Below are 20663 nucleotides of genomic sequence, written 5' to 3'. Positions count from 1 at the left end.
AGTCAGTTTTGAGAACCACTGTTCTACTGATGGATTGCGAATGTTGTGTCTGTGGGCGGGAAGGAATGAAATATCCTCCACTCTATTTAGGAAACTGCAAGAGAAAAGGCAGGAAAGGTGGGCATCAGTGGAAGAATTTAGTACTGTATCTGGTAGGGCTTGTAAGTGGAGGGCAGGGAGCACGTGTATAGTTTTATTCAGTTCCTTTTCAAAGGCATTGATTAATTTATAGCCCAAGTATTGTTTTCAATTTCAAAACCTTTTATTTAAAGAGAGCCTGAAATATATATGTTTGACAGAAGGGGACATGAGTATGGTTTCTTTCCTCTTTTTAAAAAATTGAGGTGAAATTCACATAACGTAACTTTTTTAAAGTGTACAATTCAGTGGCATTTAGTATCTTCATGGTATTATGTAATCACCACTTCTATCTAGTTCCAAAACATTTTCATCACCCTGAAAGAAAACCCTGTATCTAGTAAGTAGTCACTCCCTGTCCTCCTACCCAGTAACCCCTTTCTTCAGTCCCTGGCAACCACCCCATTTGCTTTCTGTCTCTATGGATACCTCTTCTGGATATTTTGTATAACTGGAATCATTTACGACATGTAACCTGTTGTTTAGGGTTTCTTTCACTTAGCCTAATATTTTCAGTGTATCCACATTGAGCACAATCAGTGCTTCATGTACTTTTATGGCTGAATAATATTCCATTGAATGTATATACCACATTTTGTTTATGCATTCATCTATTGATGGGCATTTGGGTTATTTCCACTTTTTGGCTGTGATCATTCATGTACAAGTATTTGCTTGAGTATCCATTTTCAGTTCTTTCGAGCATATAACTTAAAGTGGAATTGCTGGGTCATATGGTAATTCTATGTTTAACTTTTGGAGACACCACCAAACTGTTTTCCACAACAGCTACACCAGCTTACATTCCCTGGTATAAAGTGGTATACATATCATTGTGCTTTTGATTTGTATTTCCTTAATGACTGATGTTGAGCATTTCTTCATGTTCTTGCTGGCCATTTGTATATCTTGTTTGGAGAAATACCTACTCAGATTTTCAGCCTGTTATTTTTCCTTTCAGTTTTATTGAGATATAATTGATACACAGCACCGTAAAAATTCAAGGTGTACAGCATAATGACTGACCTATATACATCATGAAATGCTTACCACAGTCATAAAAGTTTCGGATTTTGATTAGGTCTAATTTATCTATCTTTTTTGTGTGTGTTTGTTTCTAGAGCTTTTGGTTTCATATCTAAAATCCATTGCTAAATCCAAGCTCCTGAAGATTTACCCCTTTGTTTTCTTGAAATAGTCATAGCATTTTGTCTCTCATATGTAGGTCTTTGACCCACTTTGGGTTAATTCTTGTATATGTTATGGCTTAGGGGTCCAACTCCATTCTTTTACATTAGGATATCCAGCTGTATCTGCATCATTTGTTAAAGAGACTGTTCTTTCCTCATTGAATGGCTTTGGCACACTTGTTGAAAATTAATTAGCCGTAGAGTATTTCTGAACTCTCAGTTCTAGTCCACAGGTTCATATATCTGTTGTTATATCAATTCCACAATAAATTTTGAAATTGTGAATCCTCCAACTTTGTTCTTTTTCAGTACTCTTCTGGCTATTCAGAGCCCTTTGCAATTCCATATGAATTTGAAGATCATCTTTTCTATTTCTGCAAAGAGGGCCTTTTAATAAGCTGTTGGCTTCAGTTTGCTAGCAATTCATTGAGGATTTTTGCATGTATATTTATAAGGAATATATAGAAGACTATAGTCTTCTTGCATGGCTTTCTGTCAGGGTAATAGTGGCCTCATAGAAAGCATTATGAAGTAAGTGTTCCCTTCTCTTCTACTTTATTGGAAGAGTTTGAGGATTGCTGTTAATTCTTCTTTTAAATGTTTGTTAGAATTTACCAGTGGAGCCAAGTGGTTCTGTTCTTTTCTTTGTTGGGAGGTTTTTGATTAGTGATTCAATTTCTTATTATAGGTCTGTTCATATTTTTTATATATTCCTGACTCAGTTTATATCATTTGTGTGTTTCTAAGAACAAGACCATTTCATCTAGGTTATCTAATTTGTTGGTGACAGTTGTTCATAGTATTTTTTATAATCCCTTTCATTTCTGTAAGGTCTTTAATGATGTCTATTTTCATTTCTGATTTTAGTTGTGTCTTTTTTCTTTTCTTTTTTTTTTTTTTGGCGGTACGTGGGCCTCTCACTGTTGTGTCCTCTCCCGCTGTGGAGCACAGGCTCAGCGGCCATGGCTCACGGGCCCAGCCGCTCTGTGGCATGTGGGATCTTCCCGGACCGGGGCACAAACCCATGTCCCCTGCATCAGCAGGCGGACTCCCAACCACTGCGCCACCAGGGAAGCCCTTTTTTATTTTCTTATTGCAGCTAAAAACTTTTAGCTAGTATAAGAAGATGTGATGGATCTTTTCAAAGAATTGACTTTTTGGTTTTGTTGATTCTCTCTGTTGTTTTTGTCTCTTTTATCTCTACTCTAATCATTATTATTTCTTTCATTCTGCTAGTTTTGGGTTTTGTTTTCTATTCCTTTAGATGTAAAGTTAGGTTACTGATATGAGAGCTTTCTTTTTTTTTTTTTTTTTTTTTTTTGCGGTACGCGGGCCTCTCACTGTTGTGGCCTCTCCTGTTGCGGAGCGCAGGCTCAGCAGCCATGGCTCACGGGCCCAGCCGCTCCGTGGCATGTGGGATCTTCCTGGACTGGGGCACAAACCCATGTCCCCTGCATCGGCAGGTGGACTCTCAACCACTGCGCCACCAGGGAAGCTCTGGTTTGTCTTACTTCTTGAGCGGTGTCTTCTGCTTTTCCTCACTGAGTGAGTTCTGACTAGGCAGAACAAAGGCAAGTACCTTGCATTAGTCCTGCAGGTCGCCCCCAGACAAGTTAGAACAAACCAACCCAAATTTTTTTAGAATAAGATCTGCTCTGCTTCCTTAAGAACCAGGGGTCAGGGCCCCACAAGGGCAGCCTGCTGCCTTTAAGACCACTGCTGAGCTGGAGAGGGGGTTAAGGACAAGATAAGTAAAAATGCTGCAAAGCATTCCTTCTGATTTTGAGTTTCCTTTTTCTTGATTCATTGTTCAGCCAGTTGTTGTAAGCCTTTGACAGTTTTTGCTTGATTTTTTTTTTTCAATGTTTCTGTAGAGGGACAAGTCCTTTGATCTACTTACTGTACCATTTTTGCTGACTCCATTCCATTTGTTTGTGTAATGATGAAAAACACTACTTGTAAGGGATGAAGGAACCCCTAGGTAATTTTAAGAGGAGAGAATACCATAACCAGATATGTCTTTCACAGAGATGACCTTGTAGTTTTGTGGAGAATGCCTCCCAACCTTCTGTAGGTTCCATATTAAGAAAATTAAGTATCTCTCCAGATTTTCATCAGATTTGTGCATGATGATCTGCCTTAAAATATTAGTTATGTAGGAAAGTCACTTTGGGAGCTTGAAGGAGGGGTACTCCTCAAAATGATAAATACTCTTTCTCCAGATAAGCTGTGCACTTCAATTTGTGAAGGAGCAGCTTAACATGTGAGCACTCCAAGTAGTATGCGCCAGTGTGAGTAGTAGTGATGATTTGTTTATTGATTGATTTTCCGAAGCAATCTGGGAAGGCCAGCGAGATTTGGGTGATGACGTTACTCATTTTTTTCTTTGGCAGCCAGGAGAACCACAGGAATTGCTTTTTAGTGAATGAATTTTATATACCTCTATCTTCCCCTTTTCACTGAAACACAAATTGTATTTTATTGATTCTAATGTAAATACTTTCGACATTTTAATATTGCTAAAAATGAGATACATCTTACAATTCATGGCATGATGGATAGCATTTATCTTTTCTTAGTGGTACATAAGCTAATGATGCAGTTCACAGTTGATGCTCTCTTAGATTTTATGAACTATCAAATATTTTCACTGGGCAGTAAAGCACTTCAGATCCGTTTTGGAACAACATAGATGTGTAAATAAATATCTAAATACAAATACATTTATTGATTATGCTTGTTGATTGAATCAGCCTCTCAGTTATTAGCCTGGATGACTGAAGGAGCAGATTAGACATGGTTTTCTTTTCTCCTGAGTGTGTCGATTTTCATGTGAACCTTTCCAGGGTATTAGGTGGAATCAGGTCTTCATGGGAAAATAGGAATTAAATGACTCATTGGATAAATTATGCTTATTGTAATAGGCCTAGGAATCCTCAGCCTCTGCCCTCTCTGATTACCTGTTTCATCTGTGGCTATTTGAATGTGATATATTAGGGTTCAAAGCTCTATTTAGCTAGTTTTGCTAGAAGGGGGAAAAAACACCAAAAACTAGTTCTCTCCTTTGTATGGTCTGTTTGAAGCCCAGGTCTGGACTGACGCCTTTGCCTAAACCATTACTTGTGCACCTGCACACTGTAAAGGGAAACTCTGAAATCTTTGCTGCATTTCATTTTGAGGCTCAGACCACAAAACACGAAGGAATGTAGCCAGAGTCCAGCTGCAATGTTCTTTTACCCCTTATTTCTTTTTTCACTGAGGGCTGGAAAGTAGGTTTTAAAGTGATTTTTGAAATGAAATGTGTTGGTCATTGTTGTTGTGCTACTTAACCATCTGTTAGGTAATACATTCAGAATAGACTAGCTCAATAGATTGAGCTACGACATAGCTGGTCAGAGCATTTGGCTTTTCAAGCCCTCAAAAGATGTCTGAGATTTTTTGTTTTATTTTCAGAAGGAGAAATAGGGAGTGGTGTAAATTGGCAGGTACTTTTGAAACTTCCTGGCCTGTCCCTGACAAGGTTTTTACAGATCTCTAAAAGCTGGTCAGCTATTTTTCTGTAGTGGAATTATTGGAACCAAGAGAAATGGTAGCGCTGCTTTTCCCATTTTGTGGATTTTTTTTGTGCTTATGTTTATTCCTGTGGAAGATCTTAACTAAAACCCCAGGAATTGCTTTTTTAACCTGATTGATTTTGATTTCTTTTAGAAACAAATTCTAGAGTACAAAGAAATTGTGATATATCCAAAATCAGACAATAATGGGCCCAGATTATAGTCATTGCATGTGGATCTCATGCTCATGAGAGAAAAAATGGTCAGTTTTAATGATCTGCTACCTTTTTGTGACTGGGATGCATATGGCCATCATGCATACTTATACATAAAGGAGCTGGGGAGACAGATCCCCAAGCCTGTGACTTGAGCCACCTTGCAGCCACCTTGGCATGTCTGGATGTTTATGGAGCTTCCCCTTCAGCATAACCAGGTTGCATTTTGCCAGGAGGGAAGGGACAAAGGAATTTGCTGAGTGGCAGTGGTCAGACTGATGCCCTATCTCTGTATTCCTTCAGCCTACCTCTTGGCCTGGCCACATTGACCTGTTAATAAATGAATGAGATTTTTTTCTAATGGTGTCTCCTTGAATCAGTGAGAATACTTTGAACTTTATTTGCATAAGTAGCAGATTCTCTATAGAAATAGTGACTGACCCTTGGGATTTCATTAGCATATATTGAAAACCTAAATTTTTTCAGACTATAATTCTGACTCCTCATTGCTATTCTTCTCTGCTTTAGGCATACTTAAACACCTGTTGACACATCTTATATTAAAAATTCTAGATTCTTTCGTATAAACATTCTCAACTTCTGTTTGTAGTCAAGCTGTTTTAATGTGGAGAGTTCAGAAGTAGTCGCTGTTTTCACTAAATTAGCACGTTTACTTTCGTGGCGTCCAGTTAAATCTGATGGCCTCCTTCCAGAAGTGGGAGATTTTCACATGATGCTTAGGCTTAAGTGATGTGGCCTTAATTTTCAACTCTTCTACTGTTTATCCTATAAATTAGAACATTTTTTGTAACCTTTCATCTTCATTTTATTATAGGTTGTTGCTCAGATGCTGGCATTTAAAGTAGTCAGGAACTCAGACCTCAGACCTTTATATTAAACAATGATTGTGATGACTTGAGGCAGAGGGTGAACCAAATGCTTTGGTTTTCTTTTTTTTCTTGCTGTGCACCTTAAAAGTATAATCAAACGAATATTTTTCAGTGTGACTAATATAGCTGAAATGAATAAAATTATTAGTTCTTTCAGGTTTTCTACTTGATTACAGGAGTGTGACCTAAGTTGAAAAATCTCTGTTCACGTGAAAACTTTCCCAAATGTCTATAGTCCAGCTCCATTATAACTACCTAAGAGTACACAGTGGAACAAAAATAAAGATGGAAAAAAATGTTTCTGTACATGCAGCATTGTAGACGTGTTTTAAAACCAGTCAGAATATTCTTAGGTCGTATGAGTCAACCCTTCATTTCACAAATGGAGAAAGAGGTTGAAAGATGAAGTAAGGTCAAATAAGAAGTTAACTAAGCCTTCACGTTGATCTGGCCGCCTGAGGGAATCAAGCCCAGAAGATGGTCCAATTGTTAAGCGTAGTACTTTTAAGCAAGCATTTAGGAGATGGAAGAAGTATATTTATCAAAAAGGGGCTATAGGGCTTCCCTGGTGGCGCAGTGGTTGAGAGTCCGCCTGCCGATGCAGGGAACACGGGTTCGTGCCCCTGTCCGGGAAGATCCCACATGCCACAGAGCGGCTAGGCCCGTGAGCCATGGCCGCTGAGCCTGTGCGTCTGGAGCCTGTGCTCCACAACGGGAGAGGTCACAACAGTGAGAGGCCCGCGTATCGCAAAAAAAAACAAAAAAGGTGGGGGGGCTGTATATGAGACTGAAATACCCCTTTCCTGGTTTAGGGGAAGCTCACTGGTAAAAAATGCCATGATGTGAATTCCTATATATTAAGCGGAGTCACCGTGTTCTTATTGAAAATGTTAATTATTTAAATCTCATTTATCAGTTGGTTCACTTAACATTTGTTTTTCCTCTAAAAGGTACAATGCAAAATGCCTCTCTTTTCTTCTCTCTTTCCTCAATTTATTTAAACTAAGCAGAGTTTGTTTTTGGTTTTTTATCACTTAAGTCTTTGTAGTTATGTTGGGACTTCACCTGTAATCACTGAGCAACTGGGGAAAGGTTGTCCTCTCTGAGTCTTTGTTCACCTGGTATAATATCTGTGCCACTAGATTATCATGAGGTTTAAATGAAGCACAGTGCTTGGCACACAGAAGATGCTCAATAAAATTTTGCACCTACTATTATGTATACATTGAGCTTTGCAACAGTAATTCCAGTCAGCCATGTAAATTTTTTTTTCTAATTCTAAGTGCTAAAAGGAAAGGTGGGCCTAAGAAAAGGTTAAGGAAAATTAAAAATGCAACCCAGTAGAATAGTACTAGATTTCTTTTTGTAGTAATGCCACAAGGTATTTCAGTCATTGATGTAAATGGAAAGGACTAATGAAGTTTCCCAGAGCACAGGGTAAAAAAAACTGTTGCAGGGGCTTCCCTGGTGGCGCAGTGGTTGAGAGTGCGCCTGCCGATGCAGGGGACACAGGTTCGTGCCCCAGTCCGGGAGAATCCCACATGCCGCAGAGCGTCTGGGCCTGTGAGCCATGGCCGTTGAGCCTGCGCGTTTGGAGCCTGTGCTCCGTAATGGGAGAGGCCACAACAGTGAGAGACCCGCTTACCACACACACACACAAAAAAAAACAAAAACTGTTGCAGGTCTGAAGGCTTGTTTCTTACTTCAACTACTCAGGGAGTTTACTGCCTAATATCTGCTAATGAATGAGTCAAGTAAGTGTCTGTGTTTTAGAACCTATCAGTTCAGCGAATGCTGAAACGCTTATTCTTAAAAGGAATGTAGAGCAGGTTCAAATAGTTAAACAGTTCCCAGCCTGGCCCGCTACTTACTTTTTTAGTCTTATCCCAGTGCCCTCTCAGTTCATAACCTAATTGTGGTTGTACATAAAGCTCTTCCGTTATCTAAAACTTTCCTCGTAAAGTCTTTCTTAATTCCCCATAGTTTGATGGACTGTCGTAGCCTTTTGTAATCCTATGAACAATTCTTTCTATATAGTATCTCAGAAATGAGTTATGTTTATATATGTTCTCATTTCATTTTAACAGCAACCCAGTGATACAAGTGATGTATTAGAGTTGTCTTTTTCTTGTCTGAAATATTTTCAGTGTAGAAACTGCATCTTACTTGGCATGAAACTTACTCCATTGTCTTACGGAGAGCCTTGTATTGTGTAAACACTCAATAAATATTTTTTGAATTGAATTAGGAGAGCAAAAGGGATGTTCAGTTTCTGCAAATGCTATTAAGTAATCCGACACTCCATGCTCTAGCCCATAGTTTTAACTCTAGATGCTCTGGCCAGGACAATCCTTGTTTCATACACTCCCTTAGGACCATGGGAAGCTATTAACTTCAGTGCCTGTTGTAATCCCAGGCACAGGCAGCCGTGCTAATTGGGCTGTGTTCAGGAGTGAGAGCAAAGAGTGTGTTTTAAAATGAGGAATCCCCGTGGAAATTTTAGGCAGCAGAAATCAACAAAATAAAAATGCAGAAGGTGGTTGCTCGGTGAAACAGGAAATGAACACCTTACGGAGATTAGGCAGTCCACTGAGAGAGGGGAAATGTGGAAAACGAGTCAAAAGTAATTGTGGAGCCATTTCATCTCTGACATTTGGGAGCATATTGTTGTGTGTGTTGTTTTTAATGAAGTGTGTTTTACAGTGCTGATGTTACTATCTGGATGAGGAAGTCTTCTCTAGTATTATTGTCATCTCAGCCTTCTGCAACCAACTAAATTAAAATACAGTAATATAATGGGACAGTGGAATAAAAAAGAAAACCAGATGACTCTGACCTGTGACCCTAACTTGAACTTACTGCTTTTCTGGTTTGCAGTGTGCTCAAATCAGTGTAATGCTTTTGAGGGACCGGGGAAAGTAGAGGAATAATATATTTAGTTAATAGTGGGCTATGTCATGGGTTAAAGATTGTTACATTATTAGAATATGTGAAATCAGTGTTTCTCAACAGGAGGTCCCCAGAGCATCAATGAGTTCTCCAGGTAGCATGGACTGGCCTTCTGCAGTCTGTTATTAATGTGTATCATATGACGGCATAGATGCTTTGGATTCTGATATGAATTAATCATTTACTCTAATAAATAAGACTTAATTTTATTGATGTTACATTGAAAGTAGTATCTTTCTTTCCTTTAATTCTTATGTTAGATCTTTTGGTAGGCAAATAGTGAGGGATATGAGGATAATTATATCAAGCCAGAGAGTTTGGAGTAAGTGATTTGTGGAATCTTTCGGTTTTCTGAAGAAATAAATGGGTGGAGAGGTAAGAAAATTATTTTTAGGTAGATGTGAACTTATTGTAACTTCCCAAAGCATCTTATTATAATAGTTCTTTAGACAGTTTTCTAGGAATAACATTTATGTCCTGGATAATAGTGTAATTGTAAAACAAATTTATATCATTCTTTTAACCAGATGGTTCTATTCACTGCCATTTTTTACTCCTCTCCCCACAGTAATTTACAGTTATAAGATCACCAAATGTAACTTCTGAATTGGATTAAATGATCAGTTGGTTTTCAGAGTTTTTCTTCTCTAATTCCTTGAAATGAAAAATTGATATGAGAGTTAACTCATGTATAGTTTAGTCACAGGAGAGTTAAACTGCAAAAGACTTACATCACTGAAGTCAGGCCATGTGTTGAGGACTAGTACCTGTTTGTCACTGCACAAGATGCTGGTATTAGGTGAAATTACTCAGCTGCTGAAGTGGCATCAGGGATGGAGAGCAAGTCAGTGGACAGTCATCCTCAGCATTATAAGGGTCATGTTAGAAATACTTGGGGATGAGTTGAGCAGCCAGCAAAGGCATGCTTTAGGAGGTGGCCCCTAAACATCTGAGCTGCTGAGTGTGGAAGAGGCTTAGGAGCTGCCCAAGCAAAGGCTAGATACAACAGAAGGACACACACCCTGCCACAAAACAGGTATTGCCCCTTTCCATTGGCCAAAGCATCTAGTTTCTCACCCAGCCTGGTGAGTGACTTCAAGTTGCTCAGCAGTTTTCTTTTAGGCATAAATAAAAGAGGGATAAGTTAATAGTTCAATCTTTCGTTGATGTAAAAATGAAAATTACTTTCAAAGATGATTAGCTTTGAGTGGTTAATATCAATATACATATCCATTTATTCAAAGCATAGTAATATATCTTTATAAAGTGTTCTGGATCACAGGTTGGTTATAATAAATATATGACTAATTTGACTTAAATATATATTCACTTCCATATATAACGATTTAACAGGAATTAACTATATATATTGGCATGTGAATAATAAAAGTTGTGTTTTCTAAACTTAGGAAAGGAGAAATGGCTTTTCCATTTCACTCTTCTGAAAGAACTTCAGTATCAAGCACGTCTTGAACCAGTTTATTTTGCCTCACTAGTCTCTGTGCACTGGCTTTAGAGAAATGTGAAGAGTAAAAGAGGGAATTTATATAAAATTATCATTGCATATAATAGTCAGTAAATATTTGTATATGGGGTGATAATAATAAGTAGAAATGAGAAATCTGAGAAGTCCATGGCTTCTAATTCAGAAAGGATCTCTTAAATAAATCACAGAAACATACAGACCATAATATGAGAAATGATCCATAACTTTGATTTCATTTCTTAAAACTTGCTAATAACAAAATGAAAAGGTAAGCCACATATCAGGAGAAGAGATTCGTTATCACATAGATCAGCCAAGGGTCAGGATCCAGAATATGTGGGGAAAAAAACCTTTATATATTAATAAGAAAAGGAGCAGCCAACCCAATAGAAATATGGACATAGTGTATAAAGAAGCTGTTACAGAAGAACAAACCCTAAATATCTAATAACATAAGGAAAAAATACTCACTAGTATTTTACTAGTCTCATTGGTAATCAGGAAAATGCAAATTAACACCACAAGAGATACCATTTTACCTCCATCAGCCTGGCCAGAAGTTGAATGTCTGTTTAGTACCTAATTTGGTGAGCATATAGATGAAAAGGAACTCTTACTCTTTGTGAGAGTTTCAATTAGTTTGTTTCAGAGGGCAATTTGAAAATACAGTTAAATCTGCACAAACTTTCCTCAACCTAACAGCCTCACTCCTGGTTATATATTAGGCTTTTGAGTAGCTTTTACATTTATGCTATCTATGAATATTTATTGTGTCTATATTATGTAGATAATTAAATTATCTCTTGGCTACCTCTATTATTCTGTATTGGAATTATTCACAGTTATATAGCTAGTATATACTTTTTTTAAAGTGACTCTATCCTTTTGTACTATTCCTTTCAGGGTCTCCATTACATTGAAACATAATTTTCTTTTTTTATAAATTTATTTATTCATTCATTCATTCATTTATTTATGGCTGCGTTGGGTCCTCATTGCTGTGCGCGGGCTTTCTCTGGTTGCAGTGAGTGGGGGCTACTCTTTGTTGCGGTGAGCAGGCTTCTCATTGTGGCTTCTCTTGTTTTGGAGCATGGGCTCTAGGCGTGCAGGCTTCATTAGTTGTGGCACGTGGGCTCAGTAGTTGTGGCTTGTGGGCTCTGGAGCTCAGGCTCAGTAGTTGTGGTACACGGGCTTAGTTGCTCCGTGGCATGTGGGATCTTCCCGGGCCAGGGCTCGAACCCGTGTCCCTTGCATTGGCAGGCAGATTCTTAATCACTGCGCCACCAGGGAAGCCCCCCCGCCTTTTTTTTCTTAAAGCTACTTCCTTTAAGACTAGAATACATGTTTCTTTGTATACAGCATCTCCTTTTCATACAGGGTTGATGCAGGTGGTTACTTTTTCTCATAATTCATATAATTTTCATATACCAGTTCTTGATTAGTTTTAGATTTATAATAGTGGTTCTCCATATTTACTTTTGAGGAAATATTGATGATAATAATGCCAAGAATTTTGAGTGCAACTTATATTATTGGAAACCTTTTTAAAAGACTTACAAAAGAATTAGTTCTTCCCATCCTGCTTGTTAGTAACTCCCATTAATATAAATGATGACTCCCAGGTTCATGATGTGGAGAGTCTAGTGATGAAATACTAGAAGTGTTAACAGTAGTTAGTTATAGAAATTTACTGCTGTAAGTTAATTAAACATACCAGTAAGCAACTGGAGCATTTTATTATTTAGTTTGTATAAATATACAGTTGGAAAGTTAATGAGAAATGGCAAGTCTCTTGGAGTTTGATTGACAGCTATACTAAACCTTTTTTAAATGTGTAGATGACGAATGAATTTATTGAGACAACTTCTGTTGTAAAATATTCCATAGAAGGAATATTTATTTTTGAGTGTGCAGTAGCGTAATTTTGTCATTTCTGACTTTAAAAAATGAGTTACTAGAGGAAAAACTTTTTAGAAGTCACCTCCTAATATTGAATTTGCTAAATAGTGTTCTGTATGGGAGATACAAGACTTTCTTTTATTATTTTCTGGCTTCTATATTATTTGTGGTCTCTGCATAAATCAAAAAATGGGAGATTCCTGAGGTGGCTGAAAAGAATTTGGTAAATAAATAGCATGTTATTTTCCTTCAGAGATTTCTAGGGGAAATGATAAGCAGTATTCTGTTCTAAGAAGATACAGCTTGGTCACACTTAATTGAAAGAAGTTTCCTTTCTCATTTTGTATCATTTTGCGGGGGGAACCTACCTGTCTTTTTAGCATGCAATTTGGAACAGACACTTAACTCAATTTTGTAGTATTTTTATTATTAAATGCTAATTCAAAGTCAGGGTTCACAGTATCAGAATTATAAACACATAAATGAACCTGCTCACCTATTCATTCATTCATCAAATGTTCAGTAATTATGTACTGCCTGAGAGACATTTTTCTAGGTCTTTGGATTATAGTAATGGGGGCGCTGGTGGGATGATTTGGGAGATTGGGATTGACATATATACACTAATATGTATAAAATAGATAACTAATAAGAAGCTGTTATATAAAAAAATAAAATAAAATTCAAAACAAAAAAATGGCAGGGACTTCCATGGTGGCGCAGTGGTTAAGAATCCACCTGCCAATGCAGGGGACACGGGTTCGATCCCTGGTCCCGGAAGATCCCATGTGCTGTGAGCAACTAAGCCCATGTGCTACAACTACTGAGCCTGTGCTCTAGAGCCTGCGAGAGCCACACCTACTGAGCCCACGTACCTAGAGCCCATGCTCCGCAAAAAGAGAAGCCACTGCAATGAGAAGCCCGTGAGCCACAACGAAGAGTAGCCCCCGCTCACCGCAACTAGAGAAAGCCCGAGCGCAGCAACAAAGACTCAACACAGCCAAAAAACCAAAAAGGCACAAAATTCTCAGAAGTTACGTACATGTGCCATACAAATTATATTCCCATCTGTGGATCAAATGGGGACACGTACCAAAATGAATGCTTTCCCAGAAGGGCTGCTTGTAAGCACCAGGAAGAGATAATAGTAGTAGCAAGGGGACCATGCTACTCTGATAATGGCTCTGGATCTGGAGAGAGAGAAGAGGAAGGGGCAGGGAGAGTTGTTCACAGAAAACACTCCAAGTGTGGACCTTGCAAATCTAAAGCTGAGTGTGATGAAGATGCAGAGAAGGTTGGGTGTGGATGTAATATAGATTGCGGTGGGTACAGTTTAATCCTGTGTCTGCTTCTGATGGCAGTTCCTATAACAATCCCTGTTTTGTTCGAGAAGCATCTTATATAAAACAAGAACAAATTGATATAAGGCATCTTGGTCATTGCACAGACACAGATGACACTAGTTTGTTGGGAAAGAAAAATGATGGACTACAATATCAACCAGATGTGAAAGATGCTAGTGATCAAAGGGAAGATGTTTATATTGGAAACCACATGCTTTGCCCTGAAAACCTCAGTAGTTACTGTATCCATGGAAAATGTGAATTCATTTATTCTACTCAGGCTTCTTGTAGATGTGAGTCTGGTTACACTGGACAGCACTGTGAAAAGACAGACTTTAGTATTCTCTATGTAGTGCCAAGTAGGCAAAAGCTCACTCATGTTCTTACTGCAGCAATTATTGGAGCTGTACAGATTGCCATTATAGTAGCAGTTGTCATGTGCATAACAAGAAAATGCCCTAAAAACAATAGAGGATGACAGCAGCAAAACCGAGGCCATTTTACTTCAGATACATATTTCCAGAATGGTTTAAACTGATGACTTTTATATGTATACTGACGATGTGCTTTACATATAAATTATGTCTTTTTTTTAAAGAATGGAAATATTTCAGAGGCCTTCTTTTTGGACGTTTTTAGTGTACTGTTGGCTCGTATTTAGAATATTCAGCTACAACAGTTTTGGACTGTTTAGTCTTTGTTTTATGTTTTTAAATACAGAAATTGATTTCACAAATTTGTATTACATGGTAATTCTAAGACTTGTTCTTTACCCATGCAATGTAATATTTTTGCAAAGACGGTCCACTTCCAAATGGTTATAAAGTCATACCCACTTCTTCCACAGTGACCACAGCAAATGACCAAGCTTGAACTGAAGGTAAAGATGTTTACAGATTACTTTTCTTACAAAAAAAATCTAGAAGACACTGTGTTTAGACATTTCAGTGTTCTTGAGATTTATTAACCGATTTTTTAGACACTACCTGTTGCATGAACTGTAAAGCTGTGTGTGTTAGGTGTAAAATATTTATAAGATGTATGAACTGGAATTTGATCATTTCTCTCTTTGAAAAAATAATACTGAATTTTTTTAAGTATATGGGTAGCAACGATGGAACGGATCACTGAAAAGTAGATTTAGATGTTGTGAAAATAGTCTGTTTAACAAACAGATTTGAATAAAGCCTACTCTGTCATTTTAAAAAAAAACAGTTAAAACCATCTCCTTTTTTCCTTTTTAAAATAAATGATTAGTTTAAAATCAATTCTGTAAGGGCTAGATGTTTTTATAGAGCAGATACAGACTAAGAAAGTGAGTGTATTATCTCAGCTTATTATCTAATTTGAGAGATAATAAAAATACCTTGTTTTGTGCCTTTTATTCAGTAACACTCCTTTCTTTACCTTGTCTTATGAACACATTGCAAGATTCATCAGGCATACCCCTGGGAGAGCAAGAAAGACAATCTGATTTTGAGCAGAGAATGATATGGCTGGTTGATGGGCGGTTTGGGACTAGTCTCAACAGTCATTTTGTCACTAAGAGTAAAGGCCCAATTATTGACTAGAAAGTACTTTTTAGATAAAGTTTTAGGACCAACTTAAAAGTTGTTAGTTCAGAATATCTATTTCAGTTTTTTGGCTTTTCCAGTGAAGATAATGTAATTATGCCTAAATGGCCCAGTCCTCACTCCCTGCAAAAATATGCTGACATCAGGACCTATTTGTTTGACACCATTAATTCAGAGGAACAATAAGCAGTGTTTTCACACTCAAAACTAGCCAATGAAATAAAAGGTTACAAATATTAAATTAGAAATGATTCATTGTCATGAGTTTCACACATGGGTGTGCCTGAATGTACACTTGTATACACAGAGCAACATCACATAATATTAGAAAAAGAGCGATTCCTAGAACTCAGATAATCATTATGTTCACCAGATGTCTTTTGAGTAAAATATTCCTCTTTTCTCTATTGTGTTTCAAACACTTGAACTCCTGGAAGACACTAAAACCCAATTTGAGTATACACTCTCTTCATCTAGGAGTCATACACTTACTGAGGGTTAAATTGTTTATAGCTCTTTCAGTTGACTCTTTTCTACTTTAATCTTTTATGAAACGTCCTGCGGGTAGGAAACCCAAAGGGGAAATCCATGGACATATGAAGAAAGGCCAAAAAATAGGAGAATACACATATAAGGAAATAGAAATAATAATATAAAAAAAGACTTTTAAGAATTTCAAAATTCTCAAAGGAGGAAATAGCATCCATAAAAAAAGAATGAGATTTTATGAAACAGAAATAGGTAGTTGTTGGGACTTCCCTGGTGGTCCAGTGGCTGAGACTCCATGTTCCCAATGTAGGGGGCCCGGGTTCGATCCCTGGCCAGGGAACTAGATCCCACATGCTGCAACTAAAGGTCCTGCATGCCGCAATTAAAAAGATCCCACCTGCCATGCAACGAAGATCCCGTGTGCTGTAGCTAAGACCAGGTGCAGCCAAATAAATTAAAAAGAAAAAGAAAAATAGGTAGTTGTGACTCAAGAGACATAGAAAAATGTATTTTTTAAAAAGACCCTCATAAATAGTATACTAGACACACTTAAGCAGAGAATTTGTGAATAGTAAGTAGAAATGAAAAATGTCACCCAGAATGCAGCCCAGAGAGATAAAGAGATATATGGGACAGAAGTTATAGGACACAGAGGTTAATTAAGAGGTGTCAACATGTATCTAATAGGAATATTCTAGGAATAGAGATTAGAGGGAATGGCAATGAAGAAGTGTTATTTAAAAGTGGCTGAGTAAAAAAATACAGAGAGGTAATTATGACAACAGAAAAGGAGACACTTATAGATACAACAGAGACTGAAAAATCATAAGAACATACTGTGAACAACTTTTAGGTAGAATGGAATTTTTTAGCAAAAAGTATATAAAATATAACAAAATTGATTTTAAAAGAAATGGGAAAACTGAATAAGATCTGTTTCCCGAGCATGATAGAATAGATATCTGGACCAACACTGAAAATGTAGGATTAAAAAAAGAATTTTTTTTTTCTGATTGTCATTCTCTTAATGCTTTTTTTAAAAATTATTTATTTATTTATATTTATTTATTTTTGGCTGTGTTGGGGCTTCGTTTCTGTGCGAGGGCTCTCTCTAGTTGTGGGAAGCATGGGCCACTCTTCATCGCGGTACGCAGGCCTCTCACTGTCATGGCCTCGTCTTGTTGCGGAGCACAAGCTCCAGACACACAGGCTCAGTAGTTGTGGCCTGTGTGCACAGACCTAGTTGCTCCGCGGCATGTGGGATCTTCCCAGACCAGGGCTCGAACCCGTGTTCCCTGCACTGGCAGGCAGATTCTCAACCACTGCGCCACCAGGGAAACCCAAAAAAAGAATCTTAAATGTATCTATTAGTTAACAATAAAATAAAGAATACTTAGGTCAAAAACTGAGTGATGGCAAGAACCTAGAGAGATAAGGTGAGCAAGCATTTGCCTTGAAGGCATTTAATAAACAGCCTGATCAGGATGATATGAGAAACAGACTTGGTAGACAAACTGATTTATGGACATAAATACAAAAATACAAATTAAAATATGTGCAAGCTGAATCTAGCAGTTGAGAAGAGTCAGTGGCTCAACACTAAAAAGTCTTCCACATAATTCACTCATTAACAGATAAACAAATATCATGTGGTTGTTTTTTTACTGAGTGCAGGAAAAGCATTCAATAAAATTCAACACTTATTTAGAAAGACAATAATAGGTTTTGATTAGGAGCATAAACTGTAGAACCAGATGGCATGAGTTTGAATCTAAACTCTTACTTACTGTGTATGGTATTGTCTTGATTTCATGCTTGTTAGACGTTGGGCAGAGAACCCAACTATGCTGTGCCTGGACTTCTGACCTACAAAAAATATGAGCTAATAAATGAGTGGCTTTTTAAAAACTTGAGGTGTGATGGACATATAACATATTAGTTTCAGGTATACAATATAATGACTCAATATTTGTATATGTTGAGAGCTGATCACGACAATAAGGCTAGTTACCATCCATCACCATACAAAGTTACAAATTTTTTCCTTGTAATGAGAACTTTTAATATTTATATGTTGTTTTAATCTAAGAAATGTTTTGTATTTTTTAAAAATAGTAATAGAAAACAGTTACATCATATGACCTTGGACAAATTACTTGATCTCCCAGTGCTTTACTTTATTGTCTGTAAAATGGAGATAATAATAGTACCCGCCTCATTAGGTGTTTGGGTGGATTCAATGAGCTAGTATATGTAAAATATATTTGGCACATGGTAAAGCCTCAAATGATTGCAAATAGTACTAGTCGTTGTTATAGAAACGATTTGAAAACTAGAAAAAGCAGGGAATTTCCTTAAAATGCTAAAGAATAGTTATCAATCCTATAACAACCATTAGGCTAAATAGTGAAACTATTTCCATTAAAGTTGAAAGCAGATAAGGATGCCAGTTATTATACAATAAAATATTTAAAAACATTATGCTTGAGGTCCTGGTCTATATAATTAAATGGAGAAAAGAGATGAAGTATAAATATTTTAAATAAAGGGACAAAATTGTCTTTTGCAGATATGAATGTTATGTAGAAGCTGTGAGGGAATCTGCAAACTATTAGAATTAGAAAACTAGCACATTTGTTGGATATAAGATCAACATGAAAATTAAGTAAATTCTATATACCAGTAATAACCAAATAGAGAGTGACCACAATATAAGTACCTTGTAATATATTTAATAAAAATGTGAAAGACCGGGCTTCCCTGGTGGCGCAGTGGTTGAGAGTCCGCCTGCCGATGCAGGGGACATGGGTTCGTGCCCCGGTCCGGGAGGATCCCACATACCGCAGAGCGGCTGGGCCCGTGAGCCATGACCGCTGGGCCTGCGCGTCTGGAGCCTGTGCTCCGCGACAGGAGAGGCCACAACAGTGAGAGGCCCGCGTACCACACACACACACAAAAAATGTGAAAGACCTTTATCAATGAAAAATATATAGCATTATAAAAATGCTAATGAAGGACATAAAATATGTGAATAAACGAATGTACACATATATGTACCTGGTTTAACTAGGCCTTCTGCTACTCTGATTTTTATGAAAATATATCAGAAATTAGTTGGGCTAAAAAATAAATAGGATACCCAAATACTTTTTGGAGACTTTGGTTTTTTGTCCAGAAAATCATGGGAGAATCCCTTCTTCCTGTCAAGATTCAATTTAAAACAAAAATTTCCTTTTATAAGTTAGTGAGTGAAAACTTTAGCATGTAAATAGCAAAAAGAAAGAAAGGAAGGAGGAAAGAGGGAGAAAGGAAGGAAAGAAAGAAGGATGGAATCCAGACAATATAAAAAGCTTTTGGTTCAGCAGTTAAAAGAAACAGCTCAAAGAATTATGAAAGGATATTAATTCCATCAGTCAGATTTCAGTCAGGAAAGCAGAATCACTATGAGTCTTATGGTATAAGGGATTTATTATAAGCATAAGATATTGCAAAACTGTGGGGGAAACTGGAGAAGAATCCAAAAGGGGGAGTTGGAGGATCAGAGAAAGTCCCTAACCAGCCCTTCAGAAGCTTGCTGCAGGTTGGACAGCTCAGGCCAGGTGGTGGGAAGCAAGATCTAACCAGCTGCCGAGTGGAACCCCAAAGGAGAGCAGGTGGGGAAACATCTATGGAGGACTGTTACCACTGCATCTGTTAGTGGGCCTGGAGTCACTGTTTGTCATCAGCACCAGCAGTTGGGAACAAGAGCTAGATGCGGAACAGGAGCGCCAAGACCAGATGGAATCTGCAGGCAGCCTATGTCTGTCTCTTACTGGGTCTAACCACCATTCACTTCAGAGCTTCATGGCTGCTGCTTCACTTCTGTTCTCCACATCTCATGCCAATTTTTGTTCAGCTCTAGCCTGGATCCACACATGTGCCAGTATTCTGGGAAATAGTTCTCATTTAGTCAAGTGCACACAGTAAAAACCCACGACAGATGTGAATAGGCTCTGTCTTCTATTCTAGGAATATAAAGATTACTAACACCAATAGTAATCACTCAGAAAATTATAGTTGCTCTTACTATGTTTCAGGTACTGTTGAAAATTATATAGTCACAATAGCAGTATGAGATCAATGCTGTTATTACTCCCCTTGTATTGATGTGTAACGTGAGTCACACACAGGTCAACTTTACTTCCAAAGCTACACATTGTTCTCTAGGGTTAGCGTCAGCAACATTCTGGAGGAATCTAGTAAAATGGGGACATACTTAAAAACTGTATTCATACTAGAAAAAGTTGCTCAAAGGAGGGCAAAAATTAGAAAAAAATAGAAACAGCCTAAATCTTCGTCAGTAAGGAAGAGTAGAGAAGTAAAGTCTGAATATCCATGAGATAGAGTACTAATTAGGAGTTCAAAGAAATGCATTACATATGTATATCAGCAAAAATACCTCTTAAAAAACAGTACTGAGGGGAAAAGTGAGTTGCAGAATGATATACATGATCTATCATTGTTCATCTAAACATTTGTATTTTAAAAGTATAAAAAGTGATATATACAGATGTTCACCAAATTTATAAAGCTAGTAGCTTGTGGGAGGGGCCATGGCAGATGCAGTTGCTTGTCTACCCACAGCCATTCTTGGCTTCCTACTTATCAGCAGAGCTCCATTTTGTTAATTATTCTTTCTCTTCATTTGCTATATGGAAGGTGGGGCTCAGCCCCCAGCAGTAAATTACAACTGGCTTTTTACCAATCATAATTAAGTCCGTTCCATCACTAGTGCTTGGTTTGTGCATAAACTTGTGTCACAGTTATGGCCAGTTCTCTGGGGGTATTTCTGGGAATGGTTTTATGTACTAAGACAGATATGACTGGGCTGCTAGTAACACATATATAGTGGCAGAGTAGAAGGATGGGAAAAACTGGGTTCTGGATAAAGTCATCA

At 37.6% G+C, this 20663-nt stretch overlaps 1 protein-coding gene and 1 pseudogene across 1 annotated transcript in view; both read left to right on the top strand.

Annotated features, from left to right (window-relative positions):
- UVRAG (UV radiation resistance associated) overlaps positions 1-20663 on the top strand; it is a 324547-nt gene that overhangs the window by 192472 nt on the left and 111412 nt on the right. The window lies entirely within an intron of this gene.
- On the top strand, positions 13364-14202 carry LOC136126411 (tomoregulin-1 pseudogene; annotated as a pseudogene).

Source organism: Phocoena phocoena, chromosome 8 (genome assembly GCF_963924675.1).
Source record: "Phocoena phocoena chromosome 8, mPhoPho1.1, whole genome shotgun sequence".
NCBI classification, from domain to species: Eukaryota; Metazoa; Chordata; class Mammalia; order Artiodactyla; family Phocoenidae; genus Phocoena; species Phocoena phocoena.
Note: the sequence above shows the minus strand (reverse complement) of the source record. Positions and strands in the feature narration are given on the sequence as shown.